The 23,982-nt window shown below is 36.5% G+C and overlaps 1 protein-coding gene across 1 annotated transcript in view; it reads left to right on the forward strand.

Moving 5' to 3' along the window:
• The window catches only part of AJAP1 (adherens junctions associated protein 1), a 201,115-nt gene that overhangs the window by 110,106 nt on the left and 67,027 nt on the right, over positions 1-23,982 (forward strand). The gene's annotated exons all lie outside the window — the stretch shown is intronic.

Raw genomic sequence — 23,982 nt, forward strand, 5'->3', positions numbered from 1 at the left:
GAGAGAGAGAGAGAGAGAGAGAGAGAGAGAGAGAGAGAGAGAGAGAGAGAGAGAGATTGGGGGGGATACAGAAACAGTTCACATGAGGACTGTAAATCTTGTGTCTGAGTCCTTCCACTGTAGCTCCAATTAGCAACACTTTAGTCGATCACGTTTCAAGTATCAACTTTACTTGGAAGGGAAAAAAAATGAAATTCACAAAACACCCCTTCAGACACAGCAATTAAAATCCAAATACAGATGTGAAAATCCACCATCCCTCAGTACAGATTCAAGGATGAAAGGAACCCAGTTAGATCTCTTAATTTCCTTGCCGGAGGGCGTTAGGGGAAGGGAGGGGGAGAAGCCATTAGCCACCCCCTGGAGAATGGGAAAATGGTTTGTTCTGCTCCCTGGAGTTAAGATCCACGTGGGCATTAGGCAGGACCAGGCATATGTATAATTGTGTAGTAGGTACACCGCCTCCCTGCTGCCTCTTGAATAAAAAACAAATGCTTCTGTTTGGCATTTAAATCCCTTCCCAATCTGATTTCTGCTTACCTTTCCAGGTTTATTATACAACACTCCCCTTCAAGCACTCTACAGTTTTACCAAATTAACCTTCTTACTATTCCTCACATGAGACTCTACATCTTTTTGCACTCCCATGTCTGGAATGTCCTCTTTTCTCATCTCTGCCTCTTGGAATCCCTCACCTCCTTCAAAGCTCAGGACAAAGCCACCAAGGCACCATTGAGACTGTTGCTACCACTACCCAGTTGTCTTGTTTTTACTTTACACAGATTTTTAAAACAATATGCTGACATGCTTTATACATGTTGTTTCTCTCAATGTAGCAAAATTTTGGGGACAGATGAGACTTTCAATCTGGTCTTTACATCCAGGGCAGCTCAATGATACAGTGGATACAGTTCTAGGTCTAGAGTCAGGAAGACCCTAGTTCAAATCTGATCTTGGGTATTTATTAGCTGTGTGTCCCTGGACAAATCACTTAACTGTTTGCCAGAGTTCTCATCTTTAAAATGAGCTGGAGAAGGAAATGACAATCACTCCAGTATCTTTGCCAAGAAAACCTCAAATAGGGTCACAAACAGTGAGACAAGATTGAAAATGACTAAAAACAACAGTAACAACAGCAACAGGCATTTAGCAAATGCTTAAGAAATAATTGTTGATTTGATTTGTCTTTTCCTTTTGGAAGTCCTTCAAATTCTTCATAAAAAGATCTCATAGCACCCACTGTCATCTCTCCTTTTAGCATCTCTAGTTCCTAATATATCATTACCTCAAGGCTTTTTTAGCATCTTGGTTTTCCCTTCTCTGGATACCATGGTTTATTAGTCAATCAATAAACAAGCATAAAGTTCCAAGTACTTTGCTAGATAGTAGGGATGCAAAGTCAAAAAAGAAACAATTCTTGTCTTTAATGAAGATTCAGTCTATAAAAGAAGATGGCAGGTACACTTAAAAATCTATAAAAAAATAGACTTGAGAGAGAGATAGATAGATAGATAGATAGAGAGAGAGAGAGAGAGAGAGAGAGAGAGAGAGAGAGAGAGAATTCATGATTTAATTAGCATAGGAAGATTCAGGTGAAGAACTTCCTCTCTCAATGAAGATTAGTATCTTCTTTGCCAGTTATAGTCTTAGAAAATTAATTACTGGGATACACAGCCAACATGTGACAGAGATAGGATTTGAACCTAGGACTTTTGGAATCCAGGACCAGTTCTTTATTTATCATATCATGCCATTTCTTTGTACACATGCAAAATATCTACAAAACCAATATAAAATGATTTGAGAGTGGAGAGTGCTAGAATTTTCAAGGGAAGGTCAACAAGGGCTTCACATAGGAGCTATTGTCTTCTAAAATTTGATTCCTAGAAGTAAACATAATATTAAGAAATGACCTAATCAAGGCAATTGCACTATGGATTATCCCTTCCAGTCTTTTTCAGTTGTGTCCCACTCTTCGTGCCCTTATTTGGCATTTCCTTGGCAAAAGTATTAGAGTGGTTGGTCATTCTCTTCTTCAACTCATTTTCCAGATGAGGAAACTGAGGCAAACAGGGTTAAGCGAATTGCCAAGGCTCGTATAGCTAATGAGTTTCTGAGGCCAGACAATGGACTATGGGTCTATCCTTTATTTTTAATGCAGAACTCATGTCAAACCAGTTTTTGAGTTCAGGACTTGGAGGGAACTCGGAGGTCAACTAAATCCAACTCCAGCATTTTACAGATGAGGAAACAGAGGCAGACATAGCTTACGTGACCTTCCAAAGATTACAAAACTATTGAGTTACTAGGACAGAATTTGAACCCAGTTCTATCCTGACTGACTCCTTATCCAGGACTCTACCTAGTATGCCTGCCAGAAATGATCTTCAATAATAAAATCACAGAATGTTAAAGGGGTAGTGATTTGCCCAAGGTCAAACAGTTAGTGAATGAATTAACTCAGATCTTCTAACTCCAATCCAGAGTCCTCTCTGTTAAAAGATGCTATCATGGCTGCTAGGTGGCTCAGTAGGTACAGTGCTAGGCCTACAGCAGGGATATGCTAGGTTGAAATTTGAACTCAGACAATTTCGATCTGGGTGACCCTGGCCAATTCATTTAACTCCAATTGCTTACCCCTAACCACTCTTCTGCTTTGGGTCTCAGTTTTCTCATCTGTAAAAGCAGGAAGTTGGATTAAAATAATTTCTTTAGTTGCCTTGAGATCTAAAATTCCATTATCTGACTTACTCCACTTAGGTTCAGGAAGCCCTGGATTTACCTACTCCTTCTGACTTTACTAGTTGAGGAACCAGAGGAAAATCACTTAACTGACCTCCCTGAACTGGTGATACCTGCCTCACATGGATTTTATAAAATGCTTATATATCTTTGGTGAGAATTCTGCAAACTTTAAAGGACCATAGAAATCATAGAAATGACAATTATATTTGTTATCATCATCCCTATCAACTACACCCAATGCAAGTTGCATGGGTATCTTCTCCAAACCCTCTTCAACATCATGATTTCATCCTTAATAATTTCTAGCATTTATATTATATGCTATTATTAACAAAGCACTTTACATCTAATCTTATTTAATCCTCACAACACCATTGGGAAGTAGGTGCTAATATCCATTCTCAGATGAGGAAACTGAGGCAAGGGAGAGGTCAAGTGACTTGTCCAGGGTCATACATCTAGGAGGTGTCCAAGGAAATATTTGAACTTAGATTTTGTTGAATACAATATGTTGTTGAATTCTATACCACCTAGCTTCCTTCTCTGAACTTCTAGAGTACTCATTCAATGCTTTTATTGTTATTATTCAGTTGTTTTCACTGATGTCCAAATCTCCATGACCCCTTTGGGATTTTTCCTGGTAGAAATAATGTAGTGGTTTGCCATTTCCTTCTCCAGCTTATTTTACAAATGAGGAAACAAAGGCCAACAGGGCTAAGTGACTTGCCTAGGGTCACATAACTAGTAAGTGTATGAAGCTCGATTTGAACTCAAGAAGAGTTTTCCTGACTCCAGGCCTGGTACTCTATGGTGGCACTTGGTTGCTCTTTCAGTAATAATATTGTCCATGTATCTGTTTGAAGGTTTTATCCCCTCTTCCAAGTGAAACATAATCTTACTTGAGGAAGAAGATAGTTTTTACATTTTCCCCCCAGTAGCCATCATAGAGTGGACACTGGATAACACTCTTTTTTTAAAAAAATTGTTTTTAGAAAATTTTTTTCCATGATTCCATGATTCATGTTCTTGCTCTCCCTCTCTCCTCACCCCCCCCCCCATAGCCAACGCACATTTTCACTGGTTTCTTCATTTGTCATCCATCAAGACCATATTCCATATTATTGATAATTGTTCTAGGGCAGTCATTAAGAGTCTACATCCAAATCGTGTCTACATCACCCTAAGTGTTCAAGCAGTTTTTTTCTTTTGTGTTTCCTCTCCTGTAGTTCTTCCTCTGAATGTGGGTAGCGTTCTTTTCCCTAAATCCCTCAGAATTGTCCTGGGTCATTGCATTGCTGCTAGTACAGAAGTCCATTACATTTGATTGTACCACAGTGTATCTGTCTCTGTATATAATGTTTTCCTGGTTCTGCTCCTTTCACTTTGCATCACTTCCTGGAGGTCTTTCCAGTTCACATGGAATTCCTCCAGTTCATTATTCCTTTGAGCACAATAGTATTCCATCACCAACAGATACCACAATTTGTTCAGCCATTCCCCAATTTATGGGCATCCCCTCATTTTCACTGGATAACATTCTGTTGAACTGAATTGACTTCATTTTCTTGTTCTCTTAAGTGGAATATGGACTTCCTAATGATATGAATTTCTTATTTTTCACCTTAGCTCCCTTGAAACTGAGAGCATAATTCAAGATTCTGTAATGGCAACTGGCTGGCTAAGTGGAGACTGGAGATCCTGGGTTCAAATCTTTCTGATTAAATTTGCCATTTGATTAAAGAAAAGATAAAAGTTCTAGAATACCATTAACAAAAGCATTAAACCCAAAAGACTGAAACACATTCCATAATCCTCAAAATTCAGAACTGAGAGATATCCTTGAGGGCAATTAGGTGGCTCAGTGGATAGAGGCCAGACTTGGACATGGGAGGTGCTAGACCTCAGCAGTGTGACCCTGGGCAAGTCACTTAACTCCCATTGCATAGCCCTTACCTCTTTTCTACCTTGGAACTAACACTTAGCATTAATTCTAAGATTGAAGGTAAGAGTTTAAAAAAAGAAAAAACAAAAAAACTTGTGTTATTTCTTTGATGGAGTGACTACTTTTTTAGAATTCTGCTTACAGAGTCACCCCATCAAGGAAATAACAAAAGTTTTTTTTTGTTTTTTGTTTTTATAAACAAATACAAATTTTTTATTTTAAAATATTTTAAACAAAAAAAACATAACCCATCTATAACGTCTAGCTTTAGAATGGATATTCTCAAAGTTTGCATTGGGTGCATCATTAAATTCTGGACAATTCTATTATTGCATTTCAAAAGTTACAAATTACGTGCTTATTTCATTTACATACTAACCTTAAAACATCAGTGTTTGAACTCAGGTCGTACACAACACAAATGTTCCTTTTGGAGGCTCACCATGCATGCATGAATAAGTCTTCAGACCAGGCATGGGCTGGGAAGTATTTATCCACCAGCTCTCTGCAAATGCAGGACCCAATTTAAAGTTAAATTTGCGTCATTCATATTTTCTCAATCACATTCTTAAGTCTAGATAATCAACAAAAACAATAACCCAAGCCTCTGTGACGTTTGCTGATTTCCGAGCTATAAATGGTGATGCTGAAAATTTGGTGATTGGCCTCAGGTGGTATAAAATAGCTCCAACACACTCTTGCTTTTGACTCTTTGGTACTATTTCAAATCTCCCAAAATAACACACTTGGAGCCAAAACAAATTTGAAAACTATTGCCTTAGAGATAGCCTTGACACCCACTGAGGTTCAGAAAGTGACCCCTATTCACACAGCTCATCCCAATGAACACAATCACTACAGAGTCCAAGCTGAGCTTCCTCTATATTATTATACTGTGTGACCCAATAAACACTTAATAAGTATCTGTTGCTGGACTGAATGGTGGGTGCCTGCAAATGGGACTCTCATAACTTTCGAGAAGTAGCTGCTTTGGAAGCACCCTTGGAAGGGGACAGTATAGAAACCATGAGATGCAGGTGGTAGTAGCAGTTTGGAGTCTCTGGGGTGAAAAGCTGTCTTCCAGGACTAGTCCTGTCTCTAAGTGCCATTGTATTCACCTGCCAGAAAAACAGGACATGAAGAAGAGAATAGTTCAGACGCCATTAATTTTGAAACACAAAATCAATATGTGTCTTTACTTCCTGGGCAATCACCCATCAGAAAGATGGTTGCTGGAAGAACAAGGTAAATGCCAGTGGGGCGAAAACCTAACTCAATACAGTCTTTCAACAAGGCAGTTTTCCAGGGGGACTAATGACCTCTCCTCCTAGGTTGCCTCTAAAATGAATTTTGCTTTTCTGAAAAGTAGTTTGGTAATTACAGACATGATACGGATCATGTAGTCCAAGTGCTTATTTTTTTCAGAGGGGGAAACTAAGACCCAGAGAGAGGAAATTATTTGCTAAGGCTTCTTCAGACACTGAAACAGACTCATTTGCCTGAAATTGTGCTTCTGCCTCTCCTGTGGGAGATAATTTATTTTATCTTCTTCCTATTCTGTACTTTATGGGGAAAAAAAGACAAGAGGAAAAGATCTGCGAAATGAAGATTAAACTTTTGACTCCTAGATTCATGTTATATAATAATAATAATAATAGTAATAATAATAATAATAATAATAATAATAGATTGTTTACCATCTCAGGGAGTGGGGAAGGATAGGTAGGAATAAAAAAGGGAAAGGGAGAAGGAGAGAGATAATTTGGAGCTCAATTTTAAAACAAAGATAAAAATGTTTGTTACATATAATTGGGGAAAATAAAATACTATTAAAATGATAATAGCACTTATTTAGCATTATAAATTTAATTTCTAAATTAATTAAATTATAAGTTGATGAAATGCTACTGGCTTTTGCTATCTCTCCCTTTAAAGTAAAGGAATTTGAGATTTAAAGATCATATAACTTGCCCAGCATCGCACAGCTAATAAGTATCTTTGGCAGGATTTGAACTCAAAAGTTTTCTGACTCTAAGTCTAGTATTCTAACCACTTTGACATCTAATTTTCTTGTTTTTAAAAGTTATTTTTAATCATGTTTGACTCTTTGTCACCCCTTTTGGAGTTTTCTTTGAGAAAGATTCTAGAGTAGTTTGCCATTTCCTTCTTCAGCTCATTTTATAGATGAGGAAACTAAGGCAAACATGGTTAAGTGACTTGCCCAGAGTCACACAGCTATTAAGTGTCTAAGGCTGGATTTGAAATTAGGTCATCCTGACTCTAGGCCTGGCACTCTATCCAATTTGCCACCTAACTGCCCTCGTACACACATACCTATATACATACATACACAACTACCATTTTTAAGCATCAACTAGGTACTATGCTAAGCAATGGGGATACAAGGAAATGGTTTGAGGAAAGATCAGAAACAGCATCAGGTAGACACAAACTCTTATGCCAAGTTGTTGAGCCTTCAAGGAAACCAAGGATTGGAAGAACCAATGAGGACAGAGTGTGTTCCACTTATAGGGAACATATTGCCAGTGCCAAGGCAAGGATGGAAAATAGATTTTCATTCATGGGGAACAGCAAGTACTTTTAGTATGGCTGAATTGCATACCTCATTTGGTTCCTTTGAAAAATGATCAAATAAAAGGGTCCATTCCTTTCAACTGGTATAACTAGTTTTTGTTTTCTTTTCATTAAGTCCTTGCATACCAGAACCCAATAAATTCTGAGTATTGCAAGACAGTCTTGGTTCTTAGAATTATAAAAATGTGCACTTGTGAAATGAGCTAGAACTACATAGGAATCATTTTACCTTCCAAGAGTTGGAGAGAAGTAAACTTTTCTCTTCCTTCATGTCCCAGAAGTTTAGAGTGTCCATGACATTCCTTTGGCCTTTTTGCTTCCTTCAATGCAATTTATATCACCAAAAACCAAGGCTAGTCCCATACTCTAAGTTATTATATTATATTATATTATATTATATTATATTATATTATATTATATTATATACATACATATATATATAATTATATTACATATATAAAATAAGTCCATCATTAGCTAAAAACATTTCTTATCATATTTGTAGTTGTCTTTTAACTCTAAGACCTTCTTTAATCTCTCAGGATTAATAATATTTTCTACAGCAAGGTCTGGGCACTTCTCCATCGTGAGAATGAAGGATGGTCCAATGAAAGGCCCACAGGATGTCGAAATCTAGTTTTGATTCCAGCCTCCTGGAATCTCATATTTCTCCCTTTTTTTAGGGAGTATTAACTGGAGGTCTCATTCCTGTTTTGATAGCTTTCCAGGGAAATAAGTCAAAAAGTTAATTTGATTTTGAACAGATTCTTAAATCAGTTCTCAAGAGGCAGAGATCAATTTGCATTTCATCTTTTCTTAGTCATCTTGGCTGGTATTTCACACTCAGAGTTGGTATTTTTCATGTTCTCTTACTGCAGAGAAATGACCCCTATAGCATAATTGAAGCATACACACACATACGCGCATGCACACACACACCTACTCAGACACACAAACACCCTAGAAGGCTATGTAAACAGGCTTAGGAGGCAATAGTTTCTTTGTTGACTTTTTGGGGGCTTGCATTTACCCAACAGATGGCATGGTGTCCCATTGCAAGAGATTCACTGCAGTAGGATTTCACCATGATTCCTTGCTATTTCCATGGTCTGAATCTGAAATTCAAAACACTGGATCATAAATTATGAGCCAAGAAGGATCTTATATGTAAGAGTGGAGATTTTGTTCTATCATCAATGATTCAATTTTTTAAATGAATATCTGGAAACATACAAATTGTTACTAATTAAAATGTAATTATGAAACTGGGGAAAAATGGATCTTATAGGGCATCAATGCCACATCACAACCTAATATTTATAGATGAGGAACCTAAATTATAAATGAAGTTTCTTGAGGTCATTCAGGTAATAAGAAGTAGAAGAGTCAGGTTCTGAACCTAGGTGTTCTGATTTCAGGTTTTTTTTTTTTATTTTCTACATTCTAAATCTCTCCATATACAGATCAGAAAATGGAGGCACCAAGAGCTCCTGTAAGCTTTTGGAGTCAAGGAAATAAGAGCTAGGAGAGACCTCACAAGTCATCTAGTCCAACCTTCTCATTTTATATATGAGAAAACAGGCTAGAGGAGTTCATTGTTTTGACCAAGGTCATGTAGAGTGAGTGATAGAGGTGGGTCTTGTCACTATAAAACAATGACCTTTCCCACTTTACCACACTAACTGTAGCAAGTGGCAAAGATAGAACTGGGACCCAGGAGATTGACTCCAAATATAGCATTTTTTTCAGCTCACCATATTATTTTCAGTAGAGAAAGGATTTATGACATTTAATTCTTCCCACGATCAGAAGGGAGAGCTTCATTTCAGTGGGTCTTGCTCATTGGAAGGTCACCAGGGTGGGGACTGAGTGAGAATTCCAAACTTAAACTTAAAAGGAACCTTAGTGGCTACAATCACTTTGCAAATCAGGATGCTGAGGAAAAGATAAGTTAAGTGACTTTCCCAGGGTAATATAGTTAGTAAGTGGCAGGACTTAAACCATACTCTTAATGATTCTGAGGCCAGTGCTANTAATAATAATAATAATAATAATAATAATAGATTGTTTACCATCTCAGGGAGTGGGGAAGGATAGGTAGGAATAAAAAAGGGAAAGGGAGAAGGAGAGAGATAATTTGGAGCTCAATTTTAAAACAAAGATAAAAATGTTTGTTACATATAATTGGGGAAAATAAAATACTATTAAAATGATAATAGCACTTATTTAGCATTATAAATTTAATTTCTAAATTAATTAAATTATAAGTTGATGAAATGCTACTGGCTTTTGCTATCTCTCCCTTTAAAGTAAAGGAATTTGAGATTTAAAGATCATATAACTTGCTCAGCATCGCACAGCTAATAAGTATCTTTGGCAGGATTTGAACTCAAAAGTTTTCTGACTCTAAGTCTAGTATTCTAACCACTTTGACATCTAATTTTCTTGTTTTTAAAAGTTATTTTTAATCATGTTTGACTCTTTGTCACCCCTTTTGGAGTTTTCTTTGAGAAAGATTCTAGAGTAGTTTGCCATTTCCTTCTTCAGCTCATTTTATAGATGAGGAAACTAAGGCAAACATGGTTAAGTGACTTGCCCAGAGTCACACAGCTATTAAGTGTCTAAGGCTGGATTTGAAATTAGGTCATCCTGACTCTAGGCCTGGCACTCTATCCAATTTGCCACCTAACTGCCCTCGTACACACATACCTATATACATACATACACAACTACCATTTTTAAGCATCAACTAGGTACTATGCTAAGCAATGGGGATACAAGGAAATGGTTTGAGGAAAGATCAGAAACAGCATCAGGTAGACACAAACTCTTATGCCAAGTTGTTGAGCCTTCAAGGAAACCAAGGATTGGAAGAACCAATGAGGACAGAGTGTGTTCCACTTATAGGGAACATATTGCCAGTGCCAAGGCAAGGATGGAAAATAGATTTTCATTCATGGGGAACAGCAAGTACTTTTAGTATGGCTGAATTGCATACCTCATTTGGTTCCTTTGAAAAATGATCAAATAAAAGGGTCCATTCCTTTCAACTGGTATAACTAGTTTTTGTTTTCTTTTCATTAAGTCCTTGCATACCAGAACCCAATAAATTCTGAGTATTGCAAGACAGTCTTGGTTCTTAGAATTATAAAAATGTGCACTTGTGAAATGAGCTAGAACTACATAGGAATCATTTTACCTTCCAAGAGTTGGAGAGAAGTAAACTTTTCTCTTCCTTCATGTCCCAGAAGTTTAGAGTGTCCATGACATTCCTTTGGCCTTTTTGCTTCCTTCAATGCAATTTATATCACCAAAAACCAAGGCTAGTCCCATACTCTAAGTTATTATATTATATTATATTATATACATACATATATATAATTATATTACTTATGTAAAATAAGTCCATCATTAGCTAAAAACATTTCTTATCATATTTGTAGTTGTCTTTTAACTCTAAGACCTTCTTTAATCTCTCAGGATTAATAATATTTTCTACAGCAAGGTCTGGGCACTTCTCCATCGTGAGAATGAAGGATGGTCCAATGAAAGGCCCACAGGATGTCGAAATCTAGTTTTGATTCCAGCCTCCTGGAATCTCATATTTCTCCCTTTTTTTAGGGAGTATTAACTGGAGGTCTCATTCCTGTTTTGATAGCTTTCCAGGGAAATAAGTCAAAAAGTTAATTTGATTTTGAACAGATTCTTAAATCAGTTCTCAAGAGGCAGAGATCAATTTGCATTTCATCTTTTCTTAGTCATCTTGGCTGGTATTTCACACTCAGAGTTGGTATTTTTCATGTTCTCTTACTGCAGAGAAATGACCCCTATAGCATAATTGAAGCATACACACACATACGCGCATGCACACACACACCTACTCAGACACACAAACACCCTAGAAGGCTATGTAAACAGGTTTAGGAGGCAATAGTTTCTTTGTTGACTTTTTGGGGGCTTGCATTTACCCAACAGATGGCATGGTGTCCCATTGCAAGAGATTCACTGCAGTAGGATTTCACCATGATTCCTTGCTATTTCCATGGTCTGAATCTGAAATTCAAAACACTGGATCATAAATTATGAGCCAAGAAGGATCTTATATGTAAGAGTGGAGATTTTGTTCTATCATCAATGATTCAATTTTTTAATGAATATCTGGAAATATACAAATTGTTACTAATTAAAATGTAATTATGAAACTGGGGAAAAATGGATCTTATAGGGCATCAGTGCCACATCACAACCTAATATTTATAGATGAATAACCTAAATTATAAATGAAGTTTCTTGAGGTCATTCAGGTAATAAGAAGTAGAAGAGTCAGGTTCTGAACCTAGGTGTTCTGATTTCAGGTGTTTTTTTTTTATTTTCTACATTCTAAATCTCTCCATATACAGATCAGAAAATGGAGGCACCAAGAGCTCGTGTAAGCTTTTGGAGTCAAGGAAATAAGAGCTAGGAGAGACCTCACAAGTCATCTAGTCCAACCTTCTCATTTTATATATGAGAAAACAGGCTAGAGGAGTTCATTGTTTTGACCAAGGTCATGTAGAGTGAGTGATAGAGGTGGGTCTTGTCACTATAAAACAATGGCCTTTCCCACTTTACCACACTAACTGTAGCAAGTGGCAAAGATAGAACTGGGACCCAGGAGATTGACTCCAAATATAGCATTTTTTTCAGCTCACCATATTATTTTCAGTAGAGAAAGGATTTATGACATTTAATTCTTCCCACGATCAGAAGGGAGAGCTTCATTTCAGTGGGTCTTGCTCATTGGAAGGTCACCAGGGTGGGGACTGAGTGAGAATTCCAAACTTAAACTTAAAAGGAACCTTAGTGGCTACAATCACTTTGCAAATCAGGATGCTGAGGAAAAGATAAGTTAAGTGACTTTCCCAGGGTAATATAGTTAGTAAGTGGCAGGACTTAAACCATACTCTTAATGATTCTGAGGCCAGTGCTATATAAATCTACTACTATATGAGATCTGGAATAAGAAAAACCTGAGTTCAAATATAGCCTCAGTGACTTATTGTGTGATCATGATCAAAGCACTTAATGTCTGTCTGCTTTAGTTTCCTCATCTGTAAAATGGGGATAACAATAGTACTCATCTCCTGGGATTTTTGTGAGGTTAAAATAGTATTAATATTAAATTTTAGTGAATCACTTTCCAAACCTTGACCAAATAATTATCATATTATCATCATCGTCATCATCATCATCATCATTAGGTCATTTGTAGGCTGTAGAAATACCGTATCCTTAACAACCAATGCAGGATAGCCAGACTTCCTCCTTTAAAACATAAATGAGGTGGGGCAGTTAGGTGGGGCAGTGGATAGAGCACCAGGCCTAGAAATAGAAGATCATCATGGATTTAAATCTGGTCTCAGATACTTCCTACCTGAATGGATCTAGGCAAATCATTCAATTCCCATTGCCTAATCCTCACCGCTCTTCTTCCTTAGAACCTAATAAATAGTATTAAATCTAAGACTGAAGGTAAGGGTTTTAAAAAAAGAAATAAAGAAGAGAGCACCAAAGGCCCATTTACTATGACTGTCAGAGGGCCTGTGCATTAAGAAAGAATGCTTTACAAGTGGAGTCTTTGGTGAAAAGATCTCTCATGGATTGATAAGTGTAGTTGGAATAGGTAATCCTTAGTATTAGCTTTTTAAAAATGTATTTGTGGATATGGGGAGAGGATCAATGACTCTTTATTTTTACCATTTGTCAATAGGAACTTCCTGTCTTGAGAGCAATTGATTTTTATATAACATTTACTGTTGGCCTGCCATTGTGCCATCTTATGAATGAACACCTGTCCAAATAAACCCCGGAAAATGAAAATTTCTAGAGCTGAAGGGCATCTCACAGGTCAACTGGTCTGCCCTCTTCTCTCTATTTTACACTTGAAATCTTTGAGGCTGGGGGAATTTAACTGGCTTGTTCAACATTACAAAAATAGTTAGAATCAGAGGCTGGATTTGAACCAACAACCTCCAATTCTTATCTTTTAGTGGTTTGACTTTTGTTTCTTTAGAAGAAAAATTTTCATGTTCAGTAATAACAGACTCTATTATTCAAGATTCTCGCTTCTCTAGAATTTCTCATATTTCCTATAAGGGAATTTTGAGTCCTTCTTCCAAAAAAAAAATACTCTTTTTTTGGAAGAATACTGGGTGGAAGTACAAATCTTTACCAGAATTTAATTGACTGCCTATTCCTAAGCACATACTATGTCAAAGGGCCCTATAATGGACATTGAAGACACAAAGACAAAACATAACACTGCTCTTTCCTCAACATGCTTACATTGTTCTGGTGCGACCTGGTGTTGGAAGCATACAGTAGTGATACGTATGCTGTCTTATGTGTTTCTCTGTATGTGTTTGTGTGTGTGTTTGCATATGTTTGTGACTCCAGAAAATTTAAATGACCAAGAACTGAAAGTTTCCTTAAAGGGCTGCTTAGTGTTGTAGAAAAAGGATGGAACTTGGAGCCAAAAGTCTTGAGCTTTCATCAGTGCTTTGCTACCTACAACCAGTGTGATCCTGGACAAGTCAGTTAATCTTCTTGGTTCTCACTTTTATCATATGCAAGAGGAAAGGTCTAAGTGATCCTTAAAGTCTCTTCTAGCTCTAAATCAATGATTAACCAGTTGGATGCACACATTTTATGGATAAGGTTAAGGGGGCCAAGAGAAGTTTGAGGTTCTAAGATCTTAGTTCTAGAAGTTTCCAGAAGGGACCTTAGAAATCTCATATTTCAGATAAGGAAAGTGGAGCACAGAGAAGGCCAGCAGATTGTCTGAAGTCACAGAGCTTTCCAAAGTCCCAGTCTAGATTTGAATCACTCACTGTGTACTACACTGCTATTTTTAAGGGTTCCCAGGATCTTATGTCTCATTTTCAAATTTGATTTTGAGAAGTCCTATTTTTTCCCTCTACCCCTACTCAAATCCAGACCTTAACTACTAAATGCTCTGGTTTCAGGGAATGATTTGTAAATCGAAGGTTGGGTTGGTTCAACCCAGTCTAAGGAAAGGAGGGCTCTCCAATAACAACTGCTGACTTACCTACTTGGAATTGATTGGGAAATAATTGGCCTCCTGACTTCGCTAATGCTTTCACACTGGCTCTGTTCTGATGATATAATTGTAAGGGAAGGGAAGGCAGCAACTTTGCCTAGGCTATTAGAGAGACAACTCTCCAGACTTCCAGTGCAATTCAGAATAGGCAGGTTGAAGTCATTAGGTATTAATATCATTGGGTAGGAAGCTAGAATTTATAAAGAAAAGGTTAGTAAATGAAAGAGGCTTGAGATAGGAGAGAGGAAAAAGAGACAGACAGACACAGAGAAAATAGAGACATAGACACAGACAGGGAGAGATACAGAGACAAAGACAGACAGAGAGACAGAGACAAAGAGAAAGAGAAAGTCAGACAGAGATGGACAGAGACAAAGGCAGAGAGACATAGAAACAGAGAGAAACACAGAAAAAGACAAAGAGAGACACCCAGAGAGAGACAGAGAGAGACAGAGATACAGAGGTAGAAAGATAGAGATAGAGAGAGGGAGACAGTCAGAGAGATGGAGACAAAGAAAGAGACTGAGTTAGTGATACACAGATACACAGAGACAGAAATATAGAGATGTAGACAGATGTAGATGGACAGAGAGAAGCAAAGGGGGAGATAAAAGACAGAGGTCCCTCTTAGAGAACTGGTGGGTTAGAGACATCCTGGCGGAGCTGGTCTGCTTCGGAAGGGCCTGGGGAGAAAGGAAATCCTATAACAAAAGAAGAGAGAATAACTAGTTCTTGCAAAACATGTACCACTGGCCTAATATTATGCCACTTTATCCACGATTTTACATTTGTCTGTGGAGGTGGGAGATCAAGTACTTCTGTTCTGGAAACCTAAAAGAAATAACCATGGCATTCTCATGATGCATTATAATTGTTGTTTTTTCCTAACTGTTTTCTTTCATGGTCTCTGGCAAATAGAGGAGTCAGCTGAGGACCAAAGTAACTACGTGACTTGTCTGAAATCAACCCATCCAACTAAAAACAATATCTTTATTCGGCATTTAAGGATATGAATCTCAGAATCTCAGAGTATGAAGAGATTACCGGGTCTTTCCAGTCCCACCTGTATTCTACCAAGAATATCATCTATAACAACAAAAACAACAATGTCATGATGACAGCTAAAATTATATAGCACCTTTAGCCTACAAAACCCTTTATATGTGTTATTATTTGATGATTAAAACCCAACCATGTGAAGGAGGCAGAGTTATCCCCATTTTTCAGATGAAAAACCTGAGGCAGACAGCAAGTATTTGAACTCGGGTCATCCTGATTCCTAAATCCACCCCCATTTCTATTAGGTTACCATAATATCCAATAGGTAGATATTTAGCCTTTCCTGGGAGTTCTTGGAGACCTTTGGTAAGGAGGGGCCCATTAACATAAGGAGTTCCCTTCTACCTTTCTATAGCTCTCATTATTAGGGACTTTTATCTCAAAACTAAAGTTACTCACCTGCTCATTTTCTTATCTATAAATGCTTAGGAGACCTGAGTCTTTGAACCATAACCCCAGACTTCACATCTAGAACTCAGACTCTCTAGTTCCTAAATCCAATTATTTATTAGGAGGATGGAGAAGCCCAAGAGCATAATACTGGAGATACAACTAGAAAAGCAAAGTCCCTTTTTGTAAGCAGTTTATAAAGAAGCAAAAAATCTTGTACAATAGTTAATAGGGAGGAGCACTTTAGTCCAAAACGTTATAGGAATGATGGGTAAGGTGATTAGGGGAATAGACTCCTTTCTTATTTGAGTGGGGGAAAAGTATAAGCACTTGCATCAGAGTATGAGTTCCTTTTTGGTTTTGTTTGTTTTTTTTTTATATCATCAATGCTTATCACAGTAGGCATTTATAAAATTTTTATTGATTGATTGTTTGAATGGATGAATTGTTTGATGAAAGAGTATAGTTCCAGAAGAGGGGGAGAGAGTATATACATAATGTAGAGGATTTTGTTGAGAAAGTTTTCAGAATGGTAGTGAAAGATGAGAGAAGGAAGTTCACATCTATATTACAAGAGGGAACCATCACTTTAAGTACAATGAGCTGTGGAATTTTCAAAGAATTTAAAATTTGAGATAGTTCTTGAAATACGGTTTATAGACAGATAGGGTTTAGACTGAGAGAAAACTGAAAGAACACCAAGTTAGCAGGCTAAACACTTAACTTCCAGTCCTGGTATTATCACTCACAGGATCACAGATTTGAGCTGAAATGCTCATCATCTAGTCCAGAACCTTAGTCCTACAGAAGAGACGATCCAATGCATGTCTTGAACATTCATTGGAAGAGCCATCAGAAAATTATTCTATCAGCTTACTTTTCTACTTCTCTGCCTGGGTGACTATTTCAAAGGAAAATAAATGGGGAACCAAAAGAGAATTTATGTCATCAAATCCAACCCTCTAATTTTACTCTGAATTAAAAGGAGACCCAGAAAGAGAAATTTTATTTTCCCAAGGTCACAAAGCTATAGCAGAAGGTAGAAATACCGAGATTTAAGCCCAGATCCTGTCATTCCAAATCCAGTAATCCTTTCACTCAAACATTCACTTGCCCTGTGATCTTATTCATATCATTTGCCTTCCTCAGGCCTCTATTTCTTTTTCTGTCAGAGAAAAGATATAGATTAGATGAGCACTAAAGACCATTCTTATTTTGATATTCTAACATTCTAGCATTCCGACAATATAACTGCTAGCTCAATGCTTGATTGCCTTACAGAGTAACAGAAGAACAACAATAATAAAAAGCATCAAATCCAACATACTTTATAAACAAGTAGTCTCTGTATTGAATAAATCACAAGGGGAGCATGCAGCTGGCCCCACTACTTGCAGTAACTTGAACTGAAATTGGGAAAGTAACCTGTAATCATCCTACACAACAATGGATAACAATAATATGTTACCATCAGACATTCTCCCAAATGCCTTGAGTGTGTTGGAGAATCTATGACTATCATTTCCACATTTAATTGTAAGGAGACACTTGAGCCTCAGCCTATCTGGAAAATGGTGATAATCATAGAACTGTGTATGCTGGAGGGCACTTAGGAGCTTGATGGGAGACACTCTTGTTTCTCTCAGGTGGCAGGTATGCCAAACATCTGCTATTTTCATGCCATTTGTGGTAAATCAAGGGCGCACCTCCAAAATATGGTAGGGAGTTTCTTTATGTCAATAGTCTCACACTCTTCACTTCCTGCTACACATGGCTATCCATCTATAAAAAGAATCTGAAGGAATTTGCTGAGAAATCAGAGAATATATGACAGAAAATCCACTAGATTCAAAAGTTCCTTTTGGAAACCAAGGGCCAGAGGTAAGAGTTTTCTCTGGGGTTTTAATTAGGAACCTTCACTGTTCATAACTACTCTCATATTCATATTTGATTGTACTACAACTCTGATTCATATATTGATTCTCCATTGGCAAAGAAATCTTCAAAGTCCTAGACATTCTAGGACTCATAGAATATTGCAGATTTGCAGAAGCAGAAAGATATAAGGCCAAGTATGGTTTTGGTAATCCTTTCCTTAGGCAAAAGCAGCATGCTGAAGTGTAGAAATTATGAAGTGGCTCCTTATTGGTGAATATGGGCAACAGTTTTCTCTGTCTTCTTTAAATGTGATAATTGGTGCTGTTTTTCACTACATAAAAAGAGTCAAATTGATCCCATTAAAAGGTCAAGAGATGGCTCTTGTCCCCCATGGGTATTGTGAAGAAAGAGATCTAGAGGAATAAGTGAAGATGTTGGGGAGAGATGGTATAATCTGTAGAAGATTTGTGGGAGTATGTAGACAAAAATGTGAACTGAATGGGAAGTCATCTGTGTTGTGATCTAGACCCTTGAAATAAGTACCCAGACCAATGTAATAATAGCACATTCTCTTTGCCTCCCTCTCTATGAAGTCATCAATTTACATCTGTATACCAGTTTCCCTTTGGTTGTTTTCTAATAGAATTGCCTTCTAGAACCCAGAGTAACTGAAATACTAAAAAATAAGGCATTATAGTAAGAGGTATAGTTATGTGAAATATAATGTTTGCTTAAATAGACATATAGGTACTTATGTATATAATATAAATTTGTGAAAAGGAATTCTTGGTTCTCTTTGAGTTCACACTTGTGAAAAGGGAATCTTTTGTTCTCCTTGCCTAAGTTGAAGTTAAAACTTTGTCAATAACTTAAGTACCCCTACTTAGTACCTCACTAGATTGTAAGGACAAGATTAGCTCTCTTTTGTTTGCCTCTTGATTGAATCAAGGCAAGCTTGAACTAGGTGGAGGAGCTCACAAACCACTTAGTAAGTTCACACCTTCCTTGATGCTAGGCTAGAACAATTCAGAAACTTAAGAATTCATACACTCAGAAAGGTGTGGTTCCAAAGGTGAGAACTCAGGCAATATGGAAACCGTGATTGGCCCCCTGAAAAGGGGCAGGGACAGGAAACCACCATAAAAAACAAGTAGTCTTTTGATGGTGAGGCTGATGAAGGAGGCTATTAGAGAGTGAACCCCAAGAAGAGAGTCACTCCAAGAAGGAAGTCTGCTTCCTGAAGGTCGGCTCAAGGAAGAAAGTAGGCCTCAGGAGTCATCTTCAGCTCCAGTCACTGTCTTGGGTGAGTGGATAGTTGGTTTTCCCTTCCTGTCTTCTGGAGATAATTTAATTCTGATTGAAGGTTAACAAGTCCTGGCTGAGGCAAGCACTGGAACAATATTTAGTTAGATAGGTTAATGTCTTTTTCTATCCTTTTGTGTTTCTCTACTTTCACCTCTTTTATAAATAAAAGATTTATAATTGTCATATGTGTAATAAAACCATTAATTTTAACATTTACAAATAGTAACAAATGTATATGCCATAAAGTATATACTTACATGAATATAATATATGCATACATTTTTGTAATCTTCAAATGCTTAAATGAATGTTTATTTTCATCACTGTGGATGCTTCTTCTAAGAATCTCAATTGTAACCCACCTCGACCTGCTTCTCCTGTGTGTGTGTGTGTGTGTGTGTAGTCGTCCATGTCCCATTATTAATTCCCAATATACTATGTACTAGAAGGTTTCCTTAATTTCTGTTACAATTATAATGAAACCACCCCAATTAAAGTATGTGGGTTATCAAGAGTTATCAGTCATTCTTCCCTATAGCCTGCTGAACTTTGTCTCCATTGTATAATTCTCTACCAAATCTTACACTCTGGATCTTCTAAGTTCCTTGATTGCAACATATTGTAGTCAGTATTCCTATGTGCTTCAACATTTCATTTTGTGTAGAAAATCATATGTGTACAAATACATGTGTACAAATACACATGTAGCTCATCTTCTAAACTCAGTGCCCAGGTTTGACACTAACACCAGTTCTTTCCATCCTGTCTCTCTCTGAGCTAGGACTGGCATGCTCACTATAGCAGAATTTATTTTGACTAAAAGTAATCCTTATAGGTAATACCTAGTCACACCACTAATATACTTCCAGAGTCCCAACTGGTATGTTTCTGATTACAAAAATCAGTCACTGATGTGCAATTAATGTTTGTCAAGACATTTTCTGAAAATGCAACACAAAAGCATGTTTACGCAGAATCCCATGTGTAAATGTTAACAATATTATCTAGCTAATTTGCATAATGGCATTGGGTAAAACTGATATACAACTAAAGTTCAAAAATAATAAAGCAAACATGAAATGGTCACTCTTGCCTAGGGCAACTCACAAATCTCGAACTGTTGAATGGTGTCTTCTTTAATTTTAGCAACTGTCGGTAAAAGTTCTTTGTCAAATATAACATCTATTAATGAGTCGATGCTACTACCAAGCTAAGCTTATTTTTGATTAGCATCTTACTGAGAATTGTTCTTTTTCAAAGCCCTTCCTCTTATCAGCTTGGTTTACTTCTCATCAAAATGTCACTTCCAGCTTAATACTTTGCTCTTACTTTCAGCTAATGTAAGGTTATGCCTTATTTTATTTTTTAAGGAAAAAAACAATAACTTTTATCTTTACATTAGAAAAAGCCTCCCTAAATCCACTTATTTTCTGCTTCCACCTCTCTCAGCATCAATAGGGGATATTCCAGAGTAGTTTCTTCTGTCTTCTCATTTCTTATCTACTTTTCAACATCAAATCGTAATAGAGAGAATATATTTTCTCTTTTTCTTCTTATTCTTGTTCTCATGAACAAGTCATAATAGGAAACAGTATATGTTCTGTTTTCCTTCTTATGAGCAGGCCAGAATAGAAAGCACTCTGACCTCTGAAAAAGAGGCAGGGAGAGGAGAGACAGACAGAGACAGAGACAGATAGAAACAGAGAGAGAGAGAGAGAGAGAGAGAGAGACTGAGATAGAGACAGAGGAAGAGATAGAGAGACAGAGAGACAAGCAGAGACAGAGAGATTCTTAATTCTGTCTTTTAACATCTAATAATAATTTTGGTTCAGCAATTAGGCCTTCTCTATGAATGACTCCATGTCAGCTTATGCTTTGTGACAAAATTCATATCTTCTACCTATAATCAGGTAAATTACATTCATGTTATAATCATAAAACAGATGCATTGCATATATTTCTATAGTCATCAACCTAAGCACTTTTGAATTCATTATTAATTAATTAATTCAAATTACTAAAGGAAACTTCCCCTCTTCCCCATTCTCTCCAATGTTCTATAGCTTCTTATATACAAATAGGCAAATGTTGGCTCAGAACTCAGGTTGGTCTATCAGTCAATAACTCTTTATTAATAGCTGCTATGTCCTAGACACTGTGCTAAGTGCTGAAGATACAATGAAAGGAAAAAGACAGACCTTGCCCTCAAGGGTATAATCTAATCGATTTAACTCAGTTAACTTCTCTTAGAAACCCAAGTTGGACAAATGACCCAAGACAAGTCACCTGTTTAAGATTTGACTCAGTAACTAATTTTCTCAAAAGCAGAATAATAACTCAGAGAAGCCAATTGTCAAAAGTCATCCTCATGTTCTTCTCTAAATGAAAAAAAATTCAGTCTCTGCAATTTATTTAGGATTAAGTCTAGATAAAACCAATAAATTTTAATACTTTATATTGTCTCTATATGTTACAAAGTTCCCAAAACAATAAACTTTACCATTCTACATAGTCTCTGTATGTTATAAAGTTTCCAATACTTGATATCCACAAAACAATCAGTTCTATAGATTATATCTATTCATACATCATACATATTTGTAACAATTCTTTTTGTTCAGTTGCTCAGTCAAGTCTGACTCTTTGAGACCTGTGGACCACAACATGCCAATACTACCATGGGATTTTTCTTGTAAAAAATATTGGAGTATTTTGAAATTTTCTTCTCCTTTGGATCAAGGCAAATAGAAGTTACATGTCTTACTCAGAGTTACACAGCTAATAAATATCTAAGGTCAGATTTATGTTCACTTCTTGCTGACTCTGGATCCAATGCTCTATCCATTGAGTCACCTAGCTGCCTCCTTCTCATAGCAATATTATATTTCAAATATTTCACACAAGCAAACATATCATTAGATTTATGTATGGCAAAACAATAAACCATATTTCAAAAGTAATCATGTATGACATTATTACAACATGATGAAATATAATATGGTATGTTGAGATGAATATGATATAATCATATAATATATATGATATAATAATATTATATAATGAATAAATGATCATATACTTGCAAAATGTTATTTTTAAAATACATTCAGCAATTTGAATGAATTTTTCAGGTTTGCCTGGCAATTTGGTCTAATCAGTGCCTAAAAAGTTCTAATGCTCCTACCCTGATTTTCTAGGGTACACAGTGGCTTATCTTTAATCCTTATTCCCAAATTATTGATGTGTTAGGCTTTGCATTACATCGTCCTGTAAATGTACTTTCTTCCTTAGGATTCTACAACTCCAGTATTATCCTAAAAAAAGAGTTGCTTCTGGGTTCAGCAGCTGGACAGCAATTCACAACATTCTACTCACTTCCTTTTCATCTAAATTGGTATCTCACTCTGAAATAAACATGATAGAATTTCTTAACTCTCTGGAGGATGTATTGCTGTGCAATTAAATCATCATCATCTTCTGACCTGGAATTCTCCTTAGCTCTAGTCAACCTTTTAGGATTTCTCAACATGATATCCACTTTACTTTAAAACCACTTCTAAGCAATTCTCTTTGTGGACTAAGGAGGAAAAACTTGACATTTAATCTTCTTGCATCGTAGATAGGTTGTGACACTGTTGTCTGAAATAGGTTTTTTTTTTAAATTTCATTTGTATACATTGGGCTAGTGATCTTGTTTCTTCTAAATAAAGACTTTAAAATTTTATTAAATGTTACTATGCAACTATAAAAATATTCTACACTTAAGCATTTACTATATTTATTGATTTTTGCTAATATTCTTTCACATATCTAAGTATTTTATATCTTCATCATTTTTCTTAATCTCTTATTTCATATTGCCACATATTTTTCAATATTATTTATTAGTTTTTTTCTGAACTAAATGATCATTCTGTTCCCATTTGCACTGAACATACTTATGTTGAGCTGATCCACAATTATAGCAGATAATTATCTGGCTTTTCTAATTATATGTTGATGATGAGATTTTGGTATCAAGCTGATGCATTGTAAATAATGATGAGGCCATTTTTACTGTATTAGGGTTTTAGTACGCCTCCATCCCTGGCTCCAGCTCTGTCCTCACAGCCAATTTTTGATAATCTAGCCTCTTACACACTGACTCTGTAGTTCTTTTTTTCAGTGCAAGCAAAATTCATATGTCTGTCTAAACTGAAGCTATAACAAATATTTTTGCCACTCTTTCATTTCTTCTAGGCTGGTAATATATCAAAGGACCAGGGCCTCTGTTGTTTTCATCTCTGTGCCGAGGAGAGTGGTCATCTCTGTCCTCCCATCTTCCATGAGGATTAGACAAATTTCTGATCTTAAATCTAAATAATCCAAAGTGAGCTTTTTCTTGAATTCTGTTGTCAACAATAGACAAATGTTGAAAGATGTTCTAAAACCTGGCTAAATTGGATCATTACCATTTTTAAATTGATTTATTGTTTTTAACCATTCATTAATATGTGGCAACATTTGTTTATTATTGAGACGAATTGGATAAGCTCCCACTCTTGGCCTCTCTTATCTATCTCTTCTAGTACAATCTCATTAACTCTCTGGAGTTTTGCGTTCTTTTCTGACTATTAATCTTTATAGGTTACTGTCCATTCAAGTTATGAACTCAAAGGGTCATTCCCCTTTCTGCTGACGAGAACACCTCATGAAATTGGCATATATTTGCCTAAGTGTCCCATTACCAACAAACGGTCTTTCAAAGGTCTCAAACATTTTCACGAGGTCATTTCAAGGGTGCAGACTTTATACTTTGCACCCATTCCAAACATTGTGTCTAATAACTTCTAATAGTTTATTTTTCTTCTCTATCTTTGGTATTTGTCATTATTGTAAGACTGTTGTTACATTTCTAACCCAAATATCCCAGGTTTTTTTCCCTGGGGATACATGGCTTCTTCCCTGAGAAAAGTTCTAAATTAGGTCT

This window comes from Gracilinanus agilis, chromosome 3 (genome assembly GCF_016433145.1).
Source record: "Gracilinanus agilis isolate LMUSP501 chromosome 3, AgileGrace, whole genome shotgun sequence".
Lineage (NCBI taxonomy): Eukaryota > Metazoa > Chordata > Mammalia > Didelphimorphia > Didelphidae > Gracilinanus > Gracilinanus agilis.